The 24,994-nt window shown below is 46.2% G+C and overlaps 1 protein-coding gene across 2 annotated transcripts in view; it reads left to right on the top strand.

The window, feature by feature from the left end:
- The window catches only part of LOC138573535 (lysine-specific demethylase 4B-like), a 2,173,569-nt gene that overhangs the window by 1,797,937 nt on the left and 350,638 nt on the right, over positions 1–24,994 (top strand). The window lies entirely within an intron of this gene.

Raw genomic sequence — 24,994 nt, 5'->3', positions numbered from 1 at the left:
TCAAGATTATGGGTGGAGAGGGAACACAAAAGACAGAATGCCTGCCTCTGTGGCCATTTTGCCACACTCCGATAGTGACATCCCAGTACAGTTAAAAGGGAAGGACACATGAATCCCCAGAAAAACACCAGCTTGTCCCTCTGCTTACAAGACACCCAAGAAGTAAGGACACACAACAATTAGTACCAACCAAATGGATCTCTCGCACCAATGTTATGTCGGGTTTGCAATGACAAACGCTGAACTACTGGCCCACATTGACCCTATCCCTGAAACCATTAACATTCCATGTCACACATTTTAATTTCATATCCACAATCACATATCTGGTACAACAGTTTACCTCTGCCTCTTTCCATTGATATCTTAGCTCCCTTTGAGTTGTTCCAGATCATAAAGCATCTGTCACCCAATACCTTGCAATTAACACATTTAAAGTAAATAAGTAATAATTAGAAACTGAAACCCAAGAAGTGACTGGTTGTCATTCCCATGGCTAGACCAGTGTTGCAGTCACAGCTGTTGTGGTACAATCACCAGTGTTCTACCGGCAATTGCATTGATCTATTTGTTATAAAACATTCAATTTCACCCATAGGCCCTGCTAATATCCCTTCCATTAATGGCTATCTGGGAATAGTCCCATCTTCAGGGATGGTGACGGGGCATGTTTCCCAGATCTAAATATGCATCATTGACATTTCTGGACTGTCTGCTAACCATGGATCGATAGTTTTACTGGTTCATTCTCCCTGTAGAGGGTCCAATCTAGCCCTAAACAACACGGGTTTGTAAAAAATAAATCCTTTCTTTTCTATTATGTAGAATCATAGGTTTGGCTGGGAAAAGCAGCATTTATCTGAAGTCCTTGTTCCTTAGTTTCCTCTTAAGAGCTTCAAATGATTACGGCAGCCACTGATCCCATCTAGTATAATCAGGGAATATAATGACTTTTTTGCCATCAATCCCTTACTGGGCCTACCACCCTTGCAGCAATGCGTCCTAATCTAGATAGTTTGGGTTTAAGGGTTGGCAATGAGACCTGGCTTGTATGGGCTCTCTAACGGAGAAAAAGGCTGACACTGCTTTCAGACCATAGGGTTTCACCAACCAGTTCACCAGATAAAGCTACATCAAATCTCCTTCAATGTATTCCGGCAGGCCAATTATACATACATTATGTTTGTTCTCTCTTCCCTCTGAATCTTTGACCCCCCAGATTCAGACAAATTCTTTTGTCGTATGTTGCAGGTTAGTGACTCATGTCTTCAAGCTACACTTTCCGTTGTCGAGATTTCCTCCTCTACTCTGCTGCTGTGGTTCATTACACCATTAATCCACAAGTCTCCACGAAGCAGAGACAGGTCTTTTCAGATGTCCCCAATTTTACTTTTCAGTGAGGACCTGAAACTTTGTATTTCAAGCATCATCTGAGCCAACGTAGGCTTGCCCATTTCCAAGTGTATATTATCTGCATAGTAAGATTTGTAGGCAAACGTGTATCTTACGTGACTAGTGTTTTCTTATTCCATGTTGTGACGAATCCAGGGAGATTGTCACCTCTCCCCAATAGGGAACCACCCTCTTTAGGACTAGGAGGTGAGCCTGCTACTCTTAAAACCCTGTAGGGGACAGGGTAAGCAGGATACCTCTGGAGGCGACTCCCCCTTAGGGAAAAAAAGAGACTTCAATAGGTATGTGGGTCAGCACTACCTATCCCAGTTCACACTCTGGCCAGAGGTATGTTTGTTGCTGGCCAAATGTGGGGGGCAAGAGACACTCCATAGTTCGACAGCCCTTACCAGTTTGAATGGTACAAAGGTAATTTCCATTGGTGGGCTGACAGTGATCCTGGTTCGAATTTAAGATAAAAGTAGAAGTCCTGGAGCTATTTTTTAGATCGTCATTTGGAGCCAAGACCACTACGAAGAGTTGCAGCCATCTGAAAACCCAAGGACGACCATTGAACATATCAAGCTTTGTATCCAGCCAAGTCCCAGTGAAGCCCTGCCTTTTTGGGACAATCTCCTGTAGACCCTCGTCAGTGATTCAAAGCCTGGGCTGGTGGAACTAACCAATCCAAACCCTGCACTCTGGAGCCTTCTGAAGTACTCGGGAACCAACTTGTGGGCTGACCAGGTCCGTTTAGGTTTGGAACTCTGCAGATCACCATCTTGTGGTCTAAGAACAGTCCTCCTAAAGCTGCTGTCTCCATCTTGAGGCAGGCCTTTTTAGAGCAGTTTCTCTGTCTTTTCCATGTGTGGGGCCATCCACTGCCAGAGCGTGGTATTTGTCACTGTTGCCCACTGCCATCATGGCCTGGAGGTCTTGTCTCGTTGAGACTCATGGTGGACTGCATCATGAATGCCTCGGTTGTCCAGCTGGCGTGCAACAGGTGCAGTCTCTTTGGAGCTGCTGCCAGCCGGACCCAATCCTGAAAACAACCCGTAGCCTTTGTACCCCTGCAAGGGAATGAACGATAGAAGCAAGCAAATAAAATCTAGGAACCCTACAGGTGGCCTCTAATGGAATCGGTATAAGAAGGGAGGTGGGTATCTTACATAGCTGTATCCAGACAACCACCCACCCCACCCAAAGTCCTCACCCTTTTGCTCCCTTGCCTGGTAATAATCTGTGGTGTTCTGCCAAGGATCCCCCCTGGGCTTCCCTAGAGTGGTGGGTGTTAGGCAGAAACCTGTGCAGTTCCCTCTGGGACCACTGCAAAAGATTTAAGACTACAGGTGTTGGCAGTAAACCCACTTGGTAGCAGTCTGCACCGCACAGATTCACTGTGGTAGCTGTGGCTGAGCAGCCAGACTTCCCTCAAGAAGAGTTAGGCAGTATACAGAGGATACATAATAGGTACAGAGGCACAATAGCACAAGCAAACACTGACCAGAGCTAGGTGTAAAAGTATAAACTTATTTATTAAAGGTACACTCATAAATTACATTAGCACATTAGAAAAGGTAAGAAAGTCAAACACAGTTACTATTACTCATATGTACATCCCTAATCGTTTGTTGGACAATTCTAAGTTAACACCACTTATTTCCAACCAGAGGTGAGCGCTTAACGTTAGATGGTACTCCAACAAGTATTACCAAAAGGGAGGGAAAAGGCAGAAATAAAGAGAGCAGTAAGGTTAAACACTTTTCACATAAGGTTAGCAAAGACAGTCAAGGGTGGAACAAGGAGAATTAGTTCGGGGTCCGCTTTAGAGGGAGCCAGGCGAAAAATGTGCCCAAGATCACACAATGTTACAAGTCTTTGCAGGTGAGTAAAAAGGGTTTTACTACGGTTCTGAAAAGTTTAGTTAGGGTGTCCCAGACCTACCCAGGTTCGAGAGCCGAGGGCTAAATCTACCCCGTACAATCGGTGGCAAGGTAGGCCGGGCGGAACACAGTACCTTTAAAAGTGGAAAGATTCCTCCAGCGGTGGTAGTCGTTCCTGGTAGTGGGTGCAAGTCGCGGCGTCGTCCCGAGGAAGAGGTGATCTCGACGTGGAGGAAAGCTGCAGGTCGTTGCACGACCAGGGATGAGGCCAGCCGTGGAGTTTTCCGGTCACAAAGGATTTTTACCCCTCTTTCGCGGTTGAGGTAAAAAGTGGTATCCCGGTTGCCGGGGTGCTTGGCACAGGCAAGGCGGCCACGAGATGCTTCGGGACGGCGAAAAGAAGGCAGCAACTGGTTGTCCCCACCAGTTAAGGGAAGAAGACTCTCCGGCGGGAGATCTCCTTTGTCGTCGGGAAAAGTGGTGAGACGATTCTGCAGGGCTTCACCGGTGGTGTCGTCTTGGCAGGTCGGCTCGGCTTCTCCCTCTTTGGCTTCTTAGGTCCTGTGGCGCCTTCTGAAGAACCAGTCCCAAAAACCCTGCTTTTATGCAGCAAACCCCCATTCATACAGCCTAGCTGTCACTCAAACATGCTAAGTGGTGAGCGGGGTAGCTCACCACTTGGGGCCAATCACACTAGAGTGCGACATGAGTTGGCAAGGCAACTCAGTCCAGGGTGCCTAAACCCCCTCCCACACCCCCTGTGGTACCCAGACAGAATGGCACCACTTTGGAGGGCTTCTGTGCAGAAGCCCGCCAAAAGTGGAACAAAGGCTCGACTCGGGTTCAGGGTTACTGAAGTGAACCTAGACGCCATTTTGGCGGCGAGTTCCGGCAAAAGATCCCAACCGGTGAATTTATATTAATTAAATAAACCGGCGGTATCTTTAACATTGCACCAAAAAGTGGTGCATCAAAAACAATGGGAAATCCCATTGGGAAATATTCCGGTGGAATATTTCCGTGGTATCCACTGCCACCAGCCAGAACTCGGCGAGGGGGGACGGGACAGTACCCCCTCGACAACAGACCCAGGGGCAATCTAATTGCCCCTACCAGTACTTCCACAGTAAGATGGTTTGTACTGGTTAAGTTCCTAAGTTAAGACTAGTAAAGTCAATGGTAACTTTACAGACCCGGGGAGACAGTAGTCAGTCCCGGGGTGTGGAGTCTATGTTTGGGGGTCTCTAGGACACCCCTGTGCTACTGCACTGAGGGTGCTGTGTAACACACATTCAAAAACCAATGATGGCCTATGGGGAAAATTACCCCCTAGCCCATAAGCACATAGCAAGTCACAGAAAACACTCTCAAGTCATGTCCAAGAGTGAGGGTAAAAGAGTCTCACTCTTGGCAGGAGAAAAAAATAAACCCCAGAAAATCCAGCAAAGCTGCTGGGGGACTCACTAGGTTAGGAAATTCAGCCTAAACAGAGACTTCTTCCTAACAGTGGGATTGGCAGAGGGCCCCTAATCTTTTGAATTGACCACATTTTTTAATCACTTGGATAGTTTATACACGTGTTTGCTTTGCCATCATCTGTTTCTTCACTTCTAAGTATTTAGACTTTTAGGGCACTAGTTCTACCTGCGTTAGCAGTGAAAGACTTTTTAAGTGTTAGGGTCTTATTTTATAAGGCAGGGTAACTCCTTTCATGTCTTTAACAGTGCAATTACCTTAGTTTTTCTGAATTTCACTCGCGTTTGTATTACTTATCTATTTTCTTTACTTGCTTTACTGCACACAGTTTTATATGTTTCTTAATTGGATACCTTCTGTCTTAAAAATAAAGTGTAGGTGTTTTCTTATGAGATCACCAACTGAATGTATACGTTTATAGTATAGATGTAATAGTACTACTTACCTACTATTTCTCTGCTTAGAATATTGTAAGGCCTAATTAATTTGTGCATTTTGATATTTCCTGTCTAATTTGGTTTAAGTGCACTATGTGTGTGTGTATCAATGTACCATTGCACCACCACCGCATGCCCGGTTTTACTGCTCTACCACTAACCTTGATTGAGTTTGGCTAGAGTGTTGTTTCACTTTCTCTTCACTAAAATAGGGTGACCCCTCAGAAATCTCTCTCAGGGCTAGTGCTGAAAATCCATCTCAACCGGAAACAACAATAGAGGGGTGGACCTTGAAATCTCACTACTCTCTGATCCAGAGGACTCACATTTAAATCAGTGGACATCTAAGGAACCCAGAGCATGTGGACAAGCACTTACACACTGGATCTGAAGATATTGGCCAAGGAACGATGGGTGAAAAGGGGAGTTTCGATTTCGGGTTTACATCTGGCTAGCTGCAGTCGGGGACAGATGACAAAAAGGAGCAAGAAATGCAAACCTGAGAGGACAACCCAAAAGGCAGAAGCATCAGCTTCCATGAGGATGGAAAAAGGTGCACAGAAGAATCTGACCTTCGTCCCAGGACAACAGGTGGGGACAGCCAACCAACAAGCAAAAAGTGGTCCAACCAAGTGGGCAAAGGTAGGAGGTGTTCGGGGAGATGTTCTTTCTGCTGCTTTCTTCCTACAGACTTCTATTGAACACCCTTTCTTTTTGCTTTGTTTTGACTCCTGACCTGACTTTTTCAGTTTAATAAATCCTTCTGCTTTACTTCCCTTGTCTTTTGGCACATTTTTGTGGGGAAACTGAGCATTCCATAAGACCATCCGAATTGAGAGACTGTCCCTCTTAGTGAATTACAATTCCATACCTCGCCCTAAAGTGAAGTGCAGTTAGGATTCTTTATATCCTCATGTTACCTGTAGTGGATTTTGGGTTACATTTACAGTGCGCGTAGCGATTGGCTGGTAACAGTAGCTATTTTATAACTGCATTTTATACTTTTTGCTTGTGAACCTTTTCATTTACCGCAAATAGCTACTAAAGGTGAGATGGATATACCACAATGTTATTACCTGTCCTTGGGCCATAATGTTCTTTGGCTTTTTTTCGGTCCCCTCGGTCCAGAATTGTCATATATGGGAAGCCCTTTCCAGGGGAAAGCTGCTGCTTTTCCAATCTTTTCCAACCTACAAGGTGGTTTGTGTGTGAGCCCGGATGTGGGGGTTGCGACGGTCTGGTTCCAGTACACATACTGGTGCCTGAATGTCTGTTTCTGGGCAGATGGTGTGGTAAGTGGCTATCCATGATTGGATAGCCACTACCAGTTTGACAGGGGCAGAGCCTTACAGTTGGTGGACCTGGGTGGGATTCCAGTCCAGATATTGGATGAAAGAGGGGTCCCTGGGGGGCGTGGCTAGCCGAGGACACCATTGGATGCCTTCTTAGTGAGCTCCGAGTCCCCTCCCTTCCTGTGGCCCTCGAACCCCCGTTAGAATGTGCTAAGTGGAATGGTAATGGGCTCCAGGGGTGTTGGAACACCTGGGGACCCGGCGGTGTAAGTTTGCAAAGTCGCAGAGCTCCCCAGTAAAGCTATGATTGGAACTCCCGGAGTGCGGCGACCTTCGTCAAGATGGCGGCAATGGAGTAGGAGGAAGCGGAGGAGTGGCTCCCAACGAAGCGAGTGAGGCGAGGTGGGCGAATCAATGTGGCCCCGAGGTGGCGGGCTGTACTGGCGGTTTGCGGTGACCTCGGCACAGTGCAAGGTGCAGATCCCAGTGCTGTTCCCCCCCCCCCCGCACCTCAGCCTGAAACCGGTGGGATGAATGCATCCAGGACCAGTGCCTGGGCAAATGCGTACGAGGCAGCAAAGGACACCCGCTAAGGAGGGGCTGGGGGTGGCCGGGGGAAACACCTACGGACAAGCGGAGGAACAAGTGCCTGGTTCGGGAGTGTGGCAAGTGTCTCCAGCTGTGCAAGCGCGAAGCTGGCGCTGGCCTCACAAGGCAATCGGGCAGCAGGGGGCTGGCTTGGCAAGACCCGGTGCAGAGGACAATAGAGTCGGAGCCCGCGTCTGAACAGATCTTTACACAGTGGAGGAGAGAGGAGGCAGGAACAGCAGAATATAGATCCCAAACCCGGAGGTCAATGCTGAGTAGCAAGTGTTACTGGGGTTTTGTTGGTACCAACTTAACTTATACCCATGCGCCTAGTAGCTATTTGTAATTCAGAAAAGTGTCGCAGCTGTGTGGGGCAAAAAAGGGGCAAAGACCCCAACCCCTTTGAAACATAGTGAAATAACACACCACACACTTGAAAAATTGCGCCACACTTGTGTAAGTGAACTGGTTTGGATTTATGTAGTTTGATTCACTGACAAACTGACAACCGATGCCCTTTTAGGATGACACGTGTTTCGACACACCAGTGTCTTTTTCAAATCGGGGCTAGTAAAAAACTATATTCCAAATCAAAGGTACCCGAAGGCAGGAAAATGTAACAAAACTTTGGAGGGGGATTCCTCCCATGCTATATTGGCTCTTCAGATTGGAACAATTGATTTGGAATATAGTTTTTTAGTAGCCCCAATTTGAAAAAGACACTGGTGTGTCGAAACATCCTAAAAGGGCATAGGTTGTCAATTTATGTCAGTGAATCAAACTACATAAATCCAAACCAGTTCACTTACACAAGGGAGGCGCAGTTTTTCAAGTGTGTGGCGTGTTATTTCACAGTGCTGAGTAGCACCCCACTGGCATGGAGACGCTGGGGGTGCCCAAAGGAGAGCAGCAGGCAGGGAGAAGAGAGGACATATGAATATAGTGGAGGAGCAGAAAGGCAAGTGAAAAGCCCCCAAACGCAAGCCAAAGGGGTAGCGGCAGAGACCTTCGCCTGCCGGCTCCTCTACTGCAGGCTATTGTCGTAAGGTGGCGGCCAAGTAGGCTGTTGTATGGGCCACAGAGGTGTCTGTGTGCAGAGCGTTGCAAGGCAGTGTCTCAGCTCTGGAGCTCAGCGCTCTTCTGCAAGTCACAACGGCAATTTTGGAAGAGGCCTCGGCCCATGGTGCTGCACATAAGTGATATTCCCATGCCTTTGTATTGTTGGTAGAGGGAGGTTGCACCCGGTCCTTCTGCTAAGGTAGGGTGATGCAGCGTCCGACAGTTATTGCCCTTGCTTGTCGGCCTATCCTGGAGGACACCGGCTTCGCCTGCCGGCTCCTCTGCTGCAGGCATGCCACCATATGGATGCACTAAGCTACTAATGTGGTGAAAAGGGTGATAACTAAAATTAAATCAAATCTGCCACCAGCCTACTCTACAGCATACTGAGGGTAATAAAATCAACTAGCCATCAAAATTGAGTCACCCTGGGGTCAAAATGGAGTCTTCCCTGTCTTGGGAGTTACTAGGGCATAGTACGATTCTACCACGTGAACGCGAGAAGGAGCCCTCACTGAGCTAGCCCTTCATTATCACAATTCATGCTAAACTATATCCATTCCTATTTGAAGCTTATCTATTACATTGCACAAACTACATGTCTCATAATGCACCTTTTAGTAGAGCAGAAACCTGGCTACACCTACGTAAGATTCAGAGAACTACAATACCCAGACGCCATATAAGCCTGCCTTGCTTTCACTTTCCCAGGTGCAAAGGGTGAGGGGCAGATTACCTTCATGTGTGGTGCCCCAGGTGCTAACAAGCAGGCTTCAGTCCAGGGTATGTCAGTATTTAAGCAGTTGCCTACAGGAGCACTTTGTTCTTGCAGTAAGTTTGCATCTAGAACCTTTTGCTTTAAGCTGTGGTTTTCTGCTGTGTACTATTGCTGCTATATCCAGAACCAGCTTCAGCTCCAGTGCATATGTGCCCTGCCCCGCAGCCTGTGCTCCTTGCCCTGCAAACCTCTTATCTCTGCCTATTTCTGCCTATTTCTTTGGTTGCCCTTGCTCTGTTGCTCCCAGCCACAGTGAGTAGTATGATCCTTGAGTTTCAGTTCCTAGTTTTGTTGCTCCTAGTATCACAAATGGTACATTTGAATAACGTCTTCAAGTATCGGAGTTGTGTTTTTATAAATATTTTTGTGGGCTCTCAAGGACTCCCAATCTTTCCTTCTCTCTATCCAGTAGGTCGTGTTCTACTGGGATTTTGGAACTGCGCCTTACAGATACCCTGTTGGATTCAATTCTCCTTGGAGGGGTCAACGATACTTTCTGTGCTGCGGAGGCTACCTTCACAAGGTCAGCTCCCTTAGCTGTCATTGGAGCAACTGCCACCTACTCTATCGTCGACTAAATCTTAGCCTGTGCCGATTGGGCCTGCTTGCACAGTTCGGCCTTCTTTCTCCTCTGTCTGTGGCCTCTCGGATTTCTCCTGCAGTTTAGCCACGGTAGATGATTTCCTCTTTGAGGAGGAGCTTGATTGCCGTCTGGCAATGGAGGCGGAGGGTGATGTTGATCGCGCCCTATCCACCTTGGGACCCGCTTCCGAGGCAACCCCGGTGGACTCAGATGTGCGGATCTTGGCCTGGACCGGCCGGTCCTAGGTGACTCATGACCCTGCTCGGGGCAGAGGCCTTAGTGTTAAGCCACGTCGCCAGTCTACTGTGCCTGTCCTTTGTCTTCTTGGAAAACCCCAGCCATATCTCGCACTCCACCTCCGTATAGTCCACGTTCAGGCAGTATAGGCAGTGTAGGTGTTCGTCTTCCACAAACACGTTCCGTAGCCTGCACTTGGTGTGGGGCTTGAAGAGGGACCTTACCTCTTCCTCCTCCTCCATCATGGTAGGAAGCCGCAAAGCAGTCCCGATGGCCTTCTGGAAACTTCGACGATCTTTGCCATTGAGGGGCACTGAAATTCACCAACAACGGAACCCTGCTGTAGCCCGATGGAGAACAAGAGAATGCAGGCTCTTTTGGAACAAAAATAGAACCTTTTTCTCTCGAAAACACGACAAAACGCAGTAGCTTGCAGAGCAAACACGAGGACTCTGAAGATGGCTTAGGAAGAGGGCTGTCATTGGATGGGGGCAGTATGACCCAGAGCACAGTTATTGGTTTAAAGGAGAAATACAGTTTGTAAGTGAAAGTGAAACTGTTTTTTCTTTAAACAAGGATTCCTAGCCTGACGACGGGAAATATTCCTGAGCATGTGAATCCATGCAAGACCCAATGCTGGAGAATATTTACTTCCTCTGGTGGGAGCCGGCAGGTGTAGCCGGCCACTTGAAAGGGCCCCCTATAAGGGTCCTACCTAACCCTGTCTGGGCCTGTGCTTCTACATCTCAGCACTGCAGAACATCTTGCCTTCCATGCATCACCACTGGTAAGCCCTTGCTCGGCTCTCAATTTCATTTTCAGAGCGCTTTGCAATTACCAACATGGACACCATAGCGTCCTCAAGATTTGCGAGGCCTTCATCACTTCAAAGCCCGCCTCTGAAGACAGCGAATTGGCTGAGGTTTATATCTACTTCCTGTGGTGGGAGCCGGCTGGCACGGCGGCCCCCTCAAAGGGCCCCCTATAAGAGTCCTACCTGACCCTGTCTGGGACTGTCCAGGCGTTTACGGCGCATCGGATAAAACCACTACATCCCCCCTTAGGTATTCTCGCCTGTACCACATTTCAATATGAGGTTGGACGCCTTCCGCTGTGCCAAACACTGATGTAAGGTAAGATGGGCTGGACTCAGTCACACCCGCTCGCACTTCAGTTGGCCTGCTTGGTCCAGCAAGTTATCTTTGCCTATTCCTGCCTCCACGCATTAATAAATGCTGCCGGTTTGCTCCTAAACCTCTGCTACAACTCTCATACTTCCCTGTATTTATTTACACCTACTACCCAAGTGACCACCATGGGACTGCCTGATACTTATCACCCAGCCATACTATCAGCAAGCAAGGGCCATCCCCACTGTACTCCATCTCATTGTATCTCACCGCCAACGTCTGGCGCGACCAATGCTACCCCCTGCATCTTGCAGTTTCTGAGTTTGTGCAGGACGATTCACGTTCTTCACTGTTCCCCTGTCTGGCCTGATTGTCTTGATCATAGCAAGCGGTGTCTGAAACTATACCAACTCATCTGAGGACTTAATCCTATACACTCCTGCGCCACACTGCTTTCGGACTGCCTCTTTTGTCACGTTCTTTGTTCTAGTTAGCTACTACGTCGCTTTCTTCATGAGGTGCAGCCTGTCCAGTCTGCAAACACCACTTTTTGCCTCTCATGTTTGTGTGTACGCCTGAAGTATCCCCCCACACCATGAGGTGAGGCTTTGCCAGTCTATGTATACATAACTATTTTATCATGTTGCCCTGCACACCTGAAGTAGCCCTGCGCACCATGTGAGGCTTCACACAGAGCGCGTCTACCAACTACTGAAATCCATATGCGTATTCTTGCACTTTTGAACTGTACTATGCACTTTTCTGTAACTAGTGTCTAGATGTCTCAGGTCTTTATGCGCTGACATAAATGCAAGAATAAATAAACTCTAAAATGTGATGACGTGAGTTGCGCGTCACCAGAGGACACCATTTTGGTAGTACAGTGCTAATTTTAGGAAACAATAACGGCGTGCTAGTAATGATGTCTATATTGCTTGAAAGACGATTGTATTAATTACATATCGACCAAAAAACAGTTATCAAAACCATGTGGTAAACTGCTACGGGCCATGTAGAAATATAAAATATAAAGCAGCCACAGTACTAACAAAGAGAAACATTCTAATAAACTAAGCAATTTCTACAGTAGGACCAGTTGTTTAGATTGAAATTGTAGAATCATAAGCTCATTCACCTTACAATTACTTTTAGTGCAATAAAGTTAATTGGCTGCTTATACATACAGGTTTATAATTGTCATGCATGGTGTATGAAAAATAAAGGTCAAATCGATTAACCCATTAATAAGTTTCTATTACTGTTCAGGTGAATTTCCATTATGGCTATGGTGTTTTTGCTTAATATGGGTTTCCCCTTCATATTCGATCCAAAACATATGACCATTTTTGACAAGCACGATTAAAGCACAGAAGTATATCTACTACTAATAAGCAAAAGAGGATTTGTACCATTAAAATACAGTGTGTAAAATTAGTATTTAGCATACTGAGTATCAAATAATGTAAAATGAAAATACTAATAACGTGAAGACTAAAATAGAAGAAAACACATAATGATAAAACACCACATTTCAGAACTGAAGATATTTCATAAGGTAATGAAGGGATGTAGGTGTTCAAATCCTAATGAAACCAAAAAAATGTATATTTTCACAGAAATCAAAACCCATTATTGTACTAAACGGTCCAAGAATGTTGACAGTAGTGAGCAACCAGAATTTATGTAGCAACGAAACCAAACATTATAGTGTGTAATCATAGAAATGAAGTGAAATGGGACTCTTTGTTCATCCCTAATGGATTAAGGGAATATATATGATGGATCCAAAACATTTCTCTTTGCGATAGTCTTTTGTTAAGGTCACCTCCTCTAGGGAGTGTATGTATAACCTCCAGTATTAAAAATCTTATTTGTGAATTATTATGGCAGAATTCACGAAAATGTCTGAATACTGGTGATTTTACATTTTGTGTCTGAATGTTAGATTTGTGTTCTGTCATCTTTCTTTCGCTCTGCGTATAGTCTGCCCTATGTAATATTTACCAAATGGACACACAAGATAGTGGTGGGGTCAGTTAGGCTTAGTTTGTACAGTGGACAGATTCTTTTAGGACTGGCACCCACATTCATAATTAGCTAGGTAAGCTTTTCCACAGCCCTGTGGTTTTGCGCGTAGGAACACTCATCCTAGGAGAACACGATCTCAAAGATAATACAACTCTCTATTTGGTAGCATGGCAGAGCATTCAGGCTTCCTAGACAAATGCAAATAGTTGCAAAATGTGTTACATTGGGGAACATTGTTCAGAAAAGCTAAATAGCATTAGAGGGGACAGTGTCTGTTTGCACTTATTTGAAAAAGGTCTCGTCCATGCAATTTTAGTAATTTCCCAATTGGAATAGAAATTAAAAGAACAAAATCAAGGGGAAAACACCTTTACTCTTCACATTGCCAATCAGTTTAAGTGTAAATGATGCCTGCAAACTACACTTCACAGGTGGCATTTACAATTGATTCCTATCGCATTCACAGTGTTAAAGTCTGACAGATGCCATAGGAATCCATTGGTTTTTCTCCTGCATGAAAATATATTCTTATACAAAACGATGGTGCCTGGGACACAATTGGGAGCCGGAATAAAATGTCTACATTCACACGCAATTACATGTTTTCAGTTTCTTTAGAGGAATTTAAACATTTGGAATGGACAAGGTCTGACAAGCAGCAGTCATAGGTTAAAGAAAGTCAAGCACCAGATCTACCCAGCAGGTGCAAACAAAGAGAGAACCAACCTACTGAAGATTCAGAAGAGACCTCCATGAAGAGCTCCAGTTCAGTCTTTGAGACCCAGTCAGCCAGAAAAAGATGGATGCAGAGCAGAATCTAAACAATGCAAGTCATTGGTAAAATGCAGTGTGGGGCGCCTGTGAAATGCCACTACTGCTGGACTTAAGGAATATACAACATGATAAAGGGACAAGCACTCTCCGTGCCAATCACTGAAAAGTCGGCCCAGGAATGGCAGTAGAACTGGCAAGTGCGGGGGCTGCTTTTCATGTCTGGAGAAGTGTTCCGATAACCTTGACCACCAAGCACCCAGACGACCGAAAGAGGGATAACCAGAGTACCAGGGAAGATGACGCACCAGAGAAAAACAGCTGAAGTGATGGAGACAGCACCAGACCAGTAGAATGGAGACACCCAAACAAGCATTCAGATCAGCGCAAGTGGGTAAGAGTGAGCAGCCAGTCAGCAAAGAGTGAGCAGCCAGTCAGCAAAGATTCGTCCTATGGCGGAGCAATGTTTGGAGGCAATCCCTGACAGCCAAGATGGAGTTGAGGCAGAGTAGCAGCGAACTATCCCAAGATGGGCACTCAGTCCAATCAGTAAGGAAAACGGAAAACTGGAGGGGTTGGGGGGAACGACGAGTAAGAGCTCTAAAGTCTTCAGCAGGTTTTGAAGAAATTGGGAGCAGACAAATAAGCCAGGGTCCAGCCAATGCGGCAAAATGAGCTCAAAAGCAACAGGCCAATTTAGGAGCAAGAATATGAGCAATGCACAGTGTCTCCCCACTGATAACACATTCACCCAGGAGCCTACGTCAACCCACTAATCACACCAGAACAAAGTACAAAATGGTTTGGTGGCTAGGCAATCGGGCTGCTTCTAAAAACCGCCATACACACTGGTCGAACCACACAGAGTGTAGATTGGGGGTGTCTGATGTAGAAAATCATGCTAACTCAATTTAAACGACTTTGAAGGTGTCTCACCTGCTAGTCCCGGGGATCTGTCATCCAGGTGGCCGGGACAAAGCCAGCACGTTTGGATCCAGTTCTTGGGGGTAGACTAGTGTGGGAGGATCATCTGGATGAGGGGTCTTCGGGGAGTGGAAGTGGGACACCGGATGGCGAGACATGGTATCCCCTACCCTGTAACACCTTTACCCCCATCCTACCAGGTAGGATATTTAGGAACTCAGCCCCCCTTTCCCAACACAAACACTTTCTCACGGACAGCTCACTGTGAGAGAAAACGGACTAACAACGAGCTGTATACCTGACCAATACAATAGACAGGCAGGGTCAGGCAATTACTGATCATTACACACACCTGACTTCTATCACAGTTCCCCACACGGATAAAAGGCGGGGCACAAAAGCACACTCTGAGGAAGGCAAAGAACATGAGGAAGCAGCAGTTCCAAGATGGCAAGTTTAATACAAGGAGGAAGGCGGCAAGACCGAAGAGGATTGCAAGGAGGAAAGTGCCCTTGACCTTTTCACTGAAAGACTATCTTTCATGAGCCTTCGAGAATAGGAAAGGTAAGACCTGGAATCAAAGCTGAAGAATACTGCATTGTGTGTCAGAGGTGCCCGGGGTTCTCCCGCGTCGATAGTCAAGGCGGGGAGAATCGTTTGCCACCGTGGTACTGTTCTTGGCTCCTACAACAAAGCAGCACCAGTGAAGTCAGCACAGCTGGTGAATTGGGGAGACCGATACCAGACCGGTCTGTGTGGAAACCAAGGTTGCAAGCAGCAGAATTGCATAAAGAAAATTGAAGAAAACAGTGTATGAAGCATATGTGGTAAGCAACGCGGATATAGTTAAAACTGCAGATGAGTGACTGAACTTTTAAGGCGGGGCACAAAAGCACACTCTGAGGAAGGCAAAGAACATGAGGAAGCAGCAGTTCCAAGATGGCAAGTTTAATACAAGGAGGAAGGCGGCAAGACCGAAGAGGATTGCAAGGAGGAAAGTGCCCTTGACCTTTTCAATGAAAGACTATCTTTCATGAGCCTTCGAGAATAGGAAAGGTAAGACCTGGAATCAAAGCTGAAGAATACTGCATTGTGTGTCAGAGGTGCCCGGGGTTCTCCCGCGCCGATATTCAAGGCGGGGAGAATCGTTTGCCACCGTGGTACTGTTCTTGGCTCCTACAACAAAGCAGCACCAGTGAAGTCAGCACAGCTGGTGAATTGGGGAGACTGATACCAGACCGGTCTGTGTGGAAACCAAGGTTGCAAGAAGCAGAATTGTATAAAGAAAATTGAAGAAAACAGTGTATGAAGCGTATGTGGCAAGCAACGCGGATATAGTTAAAACTGCAGATGAGTGACTGAACTTTTAAGCTAAAATACAAAACCGTAGACAGAATGGTCCGGTATCACGTGGGTGCTCATTCAAAAGTCTCTGTTAGGTATCCAACAAAAAGGTGACAAATGTTAAAATGAAAGGAATTGTGAAATCATAGTGGTCCTGCAATGGGTCAAGCCAAACCCTGTACACATTCGAAAGACTTTGATACTTGAAGTAAATTAAAATTGGTCCGAGCCCGGCTGAGGGAGACAAATTGTGTTAAAAAGGGATATGAGCCCAGCTGATGGGGATTTGGGGTGAATAGTGAGTCTCCCTGGAAAGAATGTCCTACAAACATTGTGTTAAAGGGATCTGAGCCCGGATTCGGGGAATCCAAGGTGACAAACATTGTACTAGAGGGATCTGAGCCCGGCTGAGGGAGATCCAGGGTGAGTAGTGAATCACCAGAAGTCAATACTTGTGAAAATCTAAACAGGAAAATAACGTATTGTTTATTTGGTTGCATCAGGCCCTCTGAGTGAAGAGACTTTGAGAAGCAAGGAGACTTGTGCACAGAAGGCCCTGATGCTAATGATTGAACTGTATCCTTGTGCTAAAAAAAGCCAGAGACTGTGCTAAGCTCGAGGGAACCCCCTTGTACCATGCTGAAAACATGTGGAAGGGAGGCCAATGGCCTTAACATCCCGACATATCATTTGGAATGCTTCTTTATTTTTCATAACATTATACCGCACGCTATTTGTATTTAGAGGTAGGGATTGGCAATAGGCTTTTTAGTATAGACCCTTTATTTTGATAAGACACCACTAGGACTGCGTTATTATTTGATGGTCGTAGCTTGCTCCCATCTTTAGATAAATCTAAGTAGGCGTTTATCAAACCCTTTTTGAAGTTTAATAAACACCCTTGAACTGTGGTCACTTGTGTCTGTCTTACTATTGATACCATGCCTTTCGTACACCACAAACAAAGGAAGGACAAAGCAAAATCATGGAGTTCAAGACAGAATAAATTCCATTAATCCCCACAAGACTCATGTCGACCTATGTGGCCACTAATGCAGTATAAATTGCTACAACAGTTGGTGAAACTAAACCTAAATATACCTGCCACCAGTCTACACCATAGAATACTTTCAGCATAACGATGTAACCCTTAAATAAAAAGCAATAAGGACCATCAAGGGATGCACATTAGGAAAATGGTTCAGTGACGTGGGGTCTTAAGTGGAAGTCTCACTGATCACAAAAATAAAGTCAAGAAACAAGAGAAGCCAGCAAAAGGTTTGAGGGAGTCATTAACCAAATGTTAAAAACACATGCTTGCACAGCATCTCCCTAATACCATACATTTGACCTCGACCATGCATGATCGTTCCATTAAAAAAAACAGTATGCAGGTGTCATTCTTTGTGAATCACTGAACCAGTACAAACACATAGAAACATACTGTGAGACAGATATGGTATCAACAGTTAGACACAGGCACAGGAGATCCAGTTGGAAAACATTTATTTAAGACTTCAGGATGCGAGAAATGCCTAACTTGCCCTAACTCTAAGAGGGGACTTCCCTCAACTGATGTATCTAAGGCCAGTCTGTGATTAAAAGTCCAAAGTAAAATGCTGTATGTGTCACAACCTATACTCGCCCTTACGTCTAATACTAACAATGTGCTGTAATGTTCAAACCAAATAAGTGTTCTAAAATCATATCATAGGACAGTGTCTTTCAGGAGCTTCTCACACACCTCCCTTCGCTAAATTCTAGACACTCAGTAAAGTTCCACAAGGTTTCAGGATTCACTTCAAGTAAATGTCACAGTACCTTACCAGCTCACAGTTCTTGTTATTCTTATCTTCACAATCCTCCTGTTTGGTTTTTCCAGATGCACAAACAACAAATGTCCAGCTAGTTTCTTTCTTAGGCTTGTCTTGCCTGAACTCAGAAAGCTGCACTTTGTCTTTTGCCATAATATCCACAATACCTTTTGGATTCAGGTTTCCCTTTCCCGAATCTTAGCACTTAGGTGGAGCTGTTGTAGTTATTCACAAACACTTATGGGGTTCCATTCCCCACCTCTGTGTTCCACTTTCAGGCTCCCCCTGGTCTGGGCGCAGTTGTCAGACCGCAGGGTCCACCCAATACAGGTCACGCAACCAAGGACTGGGGCTTCTAACTCTTCCCCCTCATCAGGGGACTTAGTTTACTAGGCTCGACTGGGCTTTACCTGCTATCGTCCTTTGAGAGTGTTCATTTCTCGTGTACAGCCCTCTGCCAGCTCTCACTGTGTTTCTCAATTGCCAGCGCCACTTTGCTTGCACTTCCTACCTCACACATCTCCCCACGGGATGTCAATTTCCTTATTTCAGTCCACCAAGACTTTCAACAACGTAATGTTCTTTACGAGACCACTCAGTAACTTTGTATCACACAAGGTTCTATTTGTATTGTTGCATACAGTACTTTCACTCTGAAGTCTCTGACAATGGGTTTTCCCTTCCAGCGCCTTCATGCAGATACTCTGTCTTCTTTCCCAGTCTGCGTTTTACGATTGTCTCACAATCGTGGAGGACTGCAATATTGGATTTCCCTTAATTCTGCTTACACTCGATACATAGTGCATGTTAGGGAGAATTCTCTGTTCAGGCTGAATTTCCTAACCTAGTGAGTCCCCCAGCAGCTTTGCTGGATTTTTTGGGGTTTATTTTTTTCTCCTGCCAAGAGTGAGACTCTTTTACCCTCACTCTTGGACATGATTTGAGTGTGTCTCTTTGATTCTAGATGTGTTTAATGGGCTATGGGGTCTTTTACTCCATAGGGCTTCATGTGTTTTTGTGATGTGTGTTACACAGCACCCTCAGTGCAGTAACAAAGGGGTGTCATAGTGACCCCCAGTATAGACTCCATACCCTGGGACTGACTACTGTCTCCCAGGGCATGTAAAGTCACCATTGACTTTACTAGTCTCAAATTCTGAACAGAACCAGTTCAAACCATCATATTGTGGATGTACTGGCCGGGGCAAATCGATTGCCCCGGGGTCTGTTAGTCGAGGGGGCACTTCTCCGTCCCCCCTGATCGAGTTTTGGCTGCTGACAGTGGATACTACTTTTTATATTCGACCGCGAATATATCCCTATGGGATTTCCCATTGTTCGAGGCTACCAACTTTAATTATTTAATTCCTATAGCCCCGAACATACCGCCGGTTTATTTATTTAATATTAATTCCCCGGTTGGTATTTTTTGCCAGAACTCGGTTCTAAAATGGCGTTTGTGTTCGCTTCTGTGACTCCAACCCAAGTTGAGCCCTTTGTTCCACTTTTTGGCGGCCTTCTCCACAGAAGCCCTCCAAAGTGGTGCCACTCTGTCTGGGGCACTTAGGAGGGGTGGAGGGGGATTTAGGCACCCTGGACTGAGTTGCCTAGGCAACTCAAGTCGCACTCCATCCTGATTGGCCCAAGTGTTCAGCCGGCCGGCTCACCACTTAGCATGTTTGAGTGACAGCTAGGCTGAGTGAATGGGGGTTTTCTGCATAAAAGCAGGGCTTTGTGGACTGGAACTTGAGAAGTCGCCACAGGACCTAAGAATCTGAAGAGGGAGAAGCTGAGCCGGCCTGCTACGACCACACCACCGGTGGAGCCCTGCTGAACTGTCTCACCACTTTTCCCAACAACAGAGGAGATCTCCAGCCCGGAGAGTCTTCTTCCTTCGACTGGTGGGGATAACCAGTCTGCTTCCTTTTTCGCTTCCTGGAGCATCTCGTGGCCGCCTTGCCTGGGTGCATTTGTGCCCTGCTCTCTCCAAGGGTGGGCCCGGCCTATGGACTTTGGCTCACAAGTAACTTTTGACTTTGCTGCCTTGCTTCAGAGTTCCTAAGTATTAGTGTGGTGTATTTTCCTACGTTCTGCCTTTTTCGTTAACTTATTGGAGTGCCATCTATAGTTAAGCGCTCACCTCTGTCTGGAAATAAGTGGTGTTAACTAAGACTTGTCTGATAAGGAATAAGGAGTGTATATATAATAATAGTAATTGTGTTTAGAGTGATTTACATTAATAGTGCTGGAGTATTTCAATAAGTGTGTTTTTAAATAAATAATTATATACCTTGATACCAAAGCTCTGGTCAGTGTTTGCTTGTGCTATTGTATCTGAGTACCTATTGTGTATACTTTGCATACTGCCTAACTCTTCTTGAGGGAAGTCTGACTGCTCAGCCACAGCTACCAGGTAAATCTGGGTGGTACAGACTGCTACCAAGTGGGTTTACTGCCAACACCTGTAGTCCTAAATCTTTTGCAGTGGTCCCCAAGGGAACTGCACAGGTTTCTGCCTAACAGTGCATCACTTTGCGAGTCTCCCTGTACTTCAGACTCACCAGCAGTGATTTTGCAAGCGCATCCAGGCTTTCTGCTTCAAGAACACTGCAGCTGAGGTCAGGGTCTCACCACCTACCCCTCAGAAACTCCTGGACATGGCAGGAGAACAAGCACACCCGGCTTACACTCTTCCAGCTGGTTTTCCCTCTGCCTCCTTACCGCTCGCCCTCACAACGCCAGTTCCTTGCAAGTCAGGGATCCACTGCTCTGTGGGAGCCTCGATCTAAAAAAGATGACGAGGAGGAACCACGTCCCTGGCTCAACTGATTTTACCCTCTGTAGCTTCTTCCCGTACCCATGTTGGTGTCTTGTTAACCTGCAGTATTGCTTGCACTGGGACCTGCAATGTTTGTTATCCCCAGTGACACCATCGTCACTTGAGCTGAAAGAGGTGTCCCAAAAGTGCACGCGTCTATTATTTGGTTTGCTGGGATACTTAAATAAGCTACTTGCGAGGGACTATCCTAGGAAGTTGGTTAAGGATTCGGCAAAACTAGCATATAGCAACAACCGGGAAGCGCTTTTGGAAAAGGCACAACCCATAACCAAAAAGGAGACAGGGCCAATATTTGTTAACACCTTTTCGAACCTGTCTTATAAGATCAAAACCATGGTTTTGAAGAACTGGAGGAAGGAGTATACTAACCAAAAGATGCCTTGGCTCATAGCTTACAAGAGGAGTCAAAATCTGAGATACATCTTGATAAGGAATGATATAACAGCCACAGAGGTAAGAAAACAACTTTATGGGGCTTGACCCCCTGTAACAGGTCATTTCCCGTGTGGATAATGCATTATGTGTAAATACACCACCAAATCTATCAGAGTGGAGATAGATCTTCAGGATAAATGGCATATCAAAGGTTTTACGAACGGCAACATTATTAATGTAGTGTATATAATCACATGCCCCTGTGGGTTGCATTATATAGGAAAAACCAACAGAAAATGTAAGACGAGACTCATCGAGCACCAAAGCTGTATTAAAAATAAAATCATTCAGACTCCCCATGTCATACATTTCATCGAAATAGGACATAGCAGGAAGAAATCAAGTGGGATATTCTGAGGAAAATACAAGGATTCAGCAGCGAGGAAATCAACAGGGGAACAGAGAATGATTTTTAAAACTAAGAGTCATGTTATTGGACTTAATAAAGGGGTGGAGTGGCATGATGTCCATATATCTTCGACATTGTTCCTCAGCTGTGTCAGATGGGTCTGGTGTTTTAGTAAGAGAGTATACTATGTGAAGCTGTAAGGATGGTCATTCCTGTTTCCCCAATTTGATGCTGATGTTAATATTTCATGACAAGTTTCATCTTTAGCGTTGTTATACTTGATATAGCGGACACGATTCACACAGTGTTTGATTTTCATTACATTTATTGTCATCATGTCCACAGGATATGTACCATTAGAATTAATAAACCTCTTACGCTGCCAGTTGTCTTTCCTAGCTTGGCAATTGTGCCTTGTAACGTTTTTGAGTATTTAAGTAACCCTGACGACAAGGTCTTGCTTTGTGTGGCGTGTTTATCCTCACATAATTAAGTGGGCGTTGTGGGTAAACGGCATGTACCATTTCATACACGGGCACCATGTGCAGTTTCCCGTCTGTCCTGGTTGGAAAAGGCATTGAGATGCACGGTGGGACATGCAGCTATTATGAAGACTATGGTTGTACTGAGTTGTCCCTCACATAGACGTGTACCCTCCTCTTTACCTTGCCTAGATGTCTGCCATGAAATGCTGATATTTTTAGTGACCTTATTAGGTTTGGTCTGTTTCATGGGCCTCATCACGAGCTGGGCTGTATTTCTGGCTGTATTACCGCCGACTGTAATAGCCCTAGCACCGACTAGTCCGGTGGTATTACCACCGGTTCACGGGTTGGACCTTAACGGTAAATCCCCATTACTGATTGGGTTCATTGGATCCAATGGGGAATATGCGGTGCTAATAATGCGGGCTAATACAGCTGGCTGTAATACAGCCGAAAACAGGGATTTTCACCTCCAGAAAAAAGCTGGAGGTAAAACAGCCGATTTAGCGCCCAACTCGTGATAGGACCAGCCCTTAAATGCAGCGGTAATACCGTTACCACCGCATTTAAGGGCTACAGCCCAACTCGTGATGAGGCCCTATGTCTTGGATCTTTAAATGTCTTGTGTTGCAGTATACAAACAGTCTGCTACCTTTGTTTTGGAGACCACACTCAGGAACCTGGCGCTTTTTTGGAGTAAATTAGATCTCCTTACCTGGTAAGAAGCTCTGACGTTTTGGGTTGTTGTGTTTCGAGCATGATTCAAGTTTGACACGTTGGCTTCAGATTGTTATACTTTTGGTGTGTGGGTCACTGTAGGCGCTAGGTTACACACAGGACTTTCCCTTTTGCTCTGGGGACACCTTTCTTTTGTATGACACTTAGTGGTGCCTGGAGATGGGTGAGAGCGTTTTTACATCTCATTTACCGTAAAATGGTTGTGCTTGATTTCCCCTTTCGGCTGCAGTTGGAAGAGCACTTGGCGTTCTCTACCGATGTTGGGAATGTTAGTGATATCCTCACTGGTGGATTTGACATGCACATAAGAGTGGCGTTGATTGTGTAAAGGTATGCCACTATAGTAATGAGGAGGCTAGACCTATGTGATCTTTGTTTTCTTTACTATGGAAGTAAATATTAAAAAGGAGGCTGATGTGGAAATCTCCCCTTTATTTTTTATTTTTGTTGGCAGAGGCAGATGACATACACACACATCGGAGCAGCTATACAGAGACAATCTGGATATTTTAACAGAGTTCAGTGGCACATATGAATAGTGAGAAGTAATACCATGGAGATCACAGCACTATAGGGCATCAAGTAACAAGGCACGCAGTAGCAATAATTACGGTGAATTATCCATCGGGGAGCCGGCATCCAGCCATACAGATAACTATTAAAGGCAGTCCAAATGTTTTTAGGCTGGGACCGTGCCGGGAGGGTGCTAATGTATTCATCCTCGCAGTTCCCAGACCAGGTCAACAAGTTCAGCCATTTCCGGAAGGTAGGAGGGGCAAAGCGCTTCCAGTCCTGTAAGATACATTTTTTGGCAATTACACAGCACATATTTAAGAATTTAGCAGCCCCTCTGGCTCCCTCATCCCCCCAAGTCCCAAACAGTACACCCAGCGGGTCAGGCTCGATGACAGTATCACAGATTTCAGACAAAGTTTTCAGGATTTCCTCCCAGAATGGGGTTTGCCGTGGGCAGTCCCAGAACATGTGGAAGTGGCGTGCATCTTCCGCGCCACAGCGAGGACATAGCCGTGGGTCGGAGCGGGCAAACTTGGAGAGCCTGCGCGGGGTGTAGTAGAGCCTGTTCAACAGTTTATACTGTATGGTGCGGTATCGGAAATTCAGGGAGACCCTATTAGTGTGAGAGCACATTTTCCCCCACAGCTGGTCCGTGAGTTCTACCTCCAGTTCGGAGGCCCAGTCATCCCGCACCCTAGAGAGTTGCGGTGTAGCAGTTGTGAGAAGGAGTTTGTATAGTGATGATACCACCCCGCGGGCCCCACCCGAGTTGGCGATGTACAAAATCCCAGGGGAGTCAGGGTGCTCGTGGGGAAACTCAGGCCACGTGTCGCGGAATGCAGCGCAGAGTCTGTAATATTGCAGCAGTTCCATTGGTGATCCCAAGTGTCCCGGTTTCCAGGTCTGTGGTGTAATGAATAGCCCATCCGGGTAAAAATCAGTTAGGGCCAGGTAACCCAGGGACCACCAATGTCGTGCCAAGGCCATGTCGTTTGTGGGTTCTAATCCGGGGAACTGCCAGGCGGGGAGCCACTTGTAGTATGGGCGTTCATCCACGCCCGCAGCAAATATCCGCCTCCAAGCCGATATGGTGGTTTGGACTGGGTCTATGGGCGAGACTGGTTCATACCGTTGATGTAGGATCAAGGTCATTATATTGGTGCCAGAAGCTGCAAGGGCCTCTAGCTTCACATGCGGGCGAGGGGGAGGTCCAGGGTACCAGTAGGTGGCAAACTGTGCCTGCGCGGCGATCCAGTACCGCATCAGGTCGGGAGCAGTAAACCCGCCTTTCTCGTAGGGAAGGGTCATGGCAGCCCATTTTTTCCGCACCGCACCAGAATGCCACAGGAACTGAGCGCACAGCTTGTGTAGATCAGCAAAGTACTTCTTGCCGGACCATATGGGGACATTTGTGAATGTGTACAGCAGTTTGGGGAGTAAAATCATTTTAACCAGTGATAATATACCCGCCAATGACAACGGGAGAGAGCGCCAGCGCACTATCTTGGACTCCGCCAGTTCTGCCGCGGCCAGGTAGTTGTTAGTTAAGAGAGCTTCTTTGGTCAAGGACACATGGACTCCCACATATTTAATCCCGTCGGGAGACCAACGTAGTGGGTACTCCGTGGCAGGTTGAATCGTGGAGCCCGTGAGGGGAAAGAGTTCGGATTTGGCATAATTGATGGTGAATCCAGAGTATGTACCGATACGAGTGATGTCGCGCAGAATAGGGTTGAGGTGGAGGTCTGGGTTTCTGACGAACAGTAGTACGTCGTCTGCATAAAGTGAAATGTTTTTGGGGGTACCCTGTAGCCGTATCCCTTTGCGTGAGTGGCGCTCCCTGAAAAAGTCCGCCATAGGCTCAATGGCCAGTGCAAACAGGATCGAAGAGAACGG

The sequence above is a fragment of the Ambystoma mexicanum genome, chromosome 1p (assembly GCF_040938575.1).
Source record: "Ambystoma mexicanum isolate Mex_15411 chromosome 1p, UKY_AmexF1_1, whole genome shotgun sequence".
NCBI classification, from domain to species: domain Eukaryota; kingdom Metazoa; phylum Chordata; class Amphibia; order Caudata; family Ambystomatidae; genus Ambystoma; species Ambystoma mexicanum.
The sequence above is the reverse complement of the archived record's forward strand: the minus strand, read 5'-3'. Positions and strand labels throughout refer to the sequence as shown.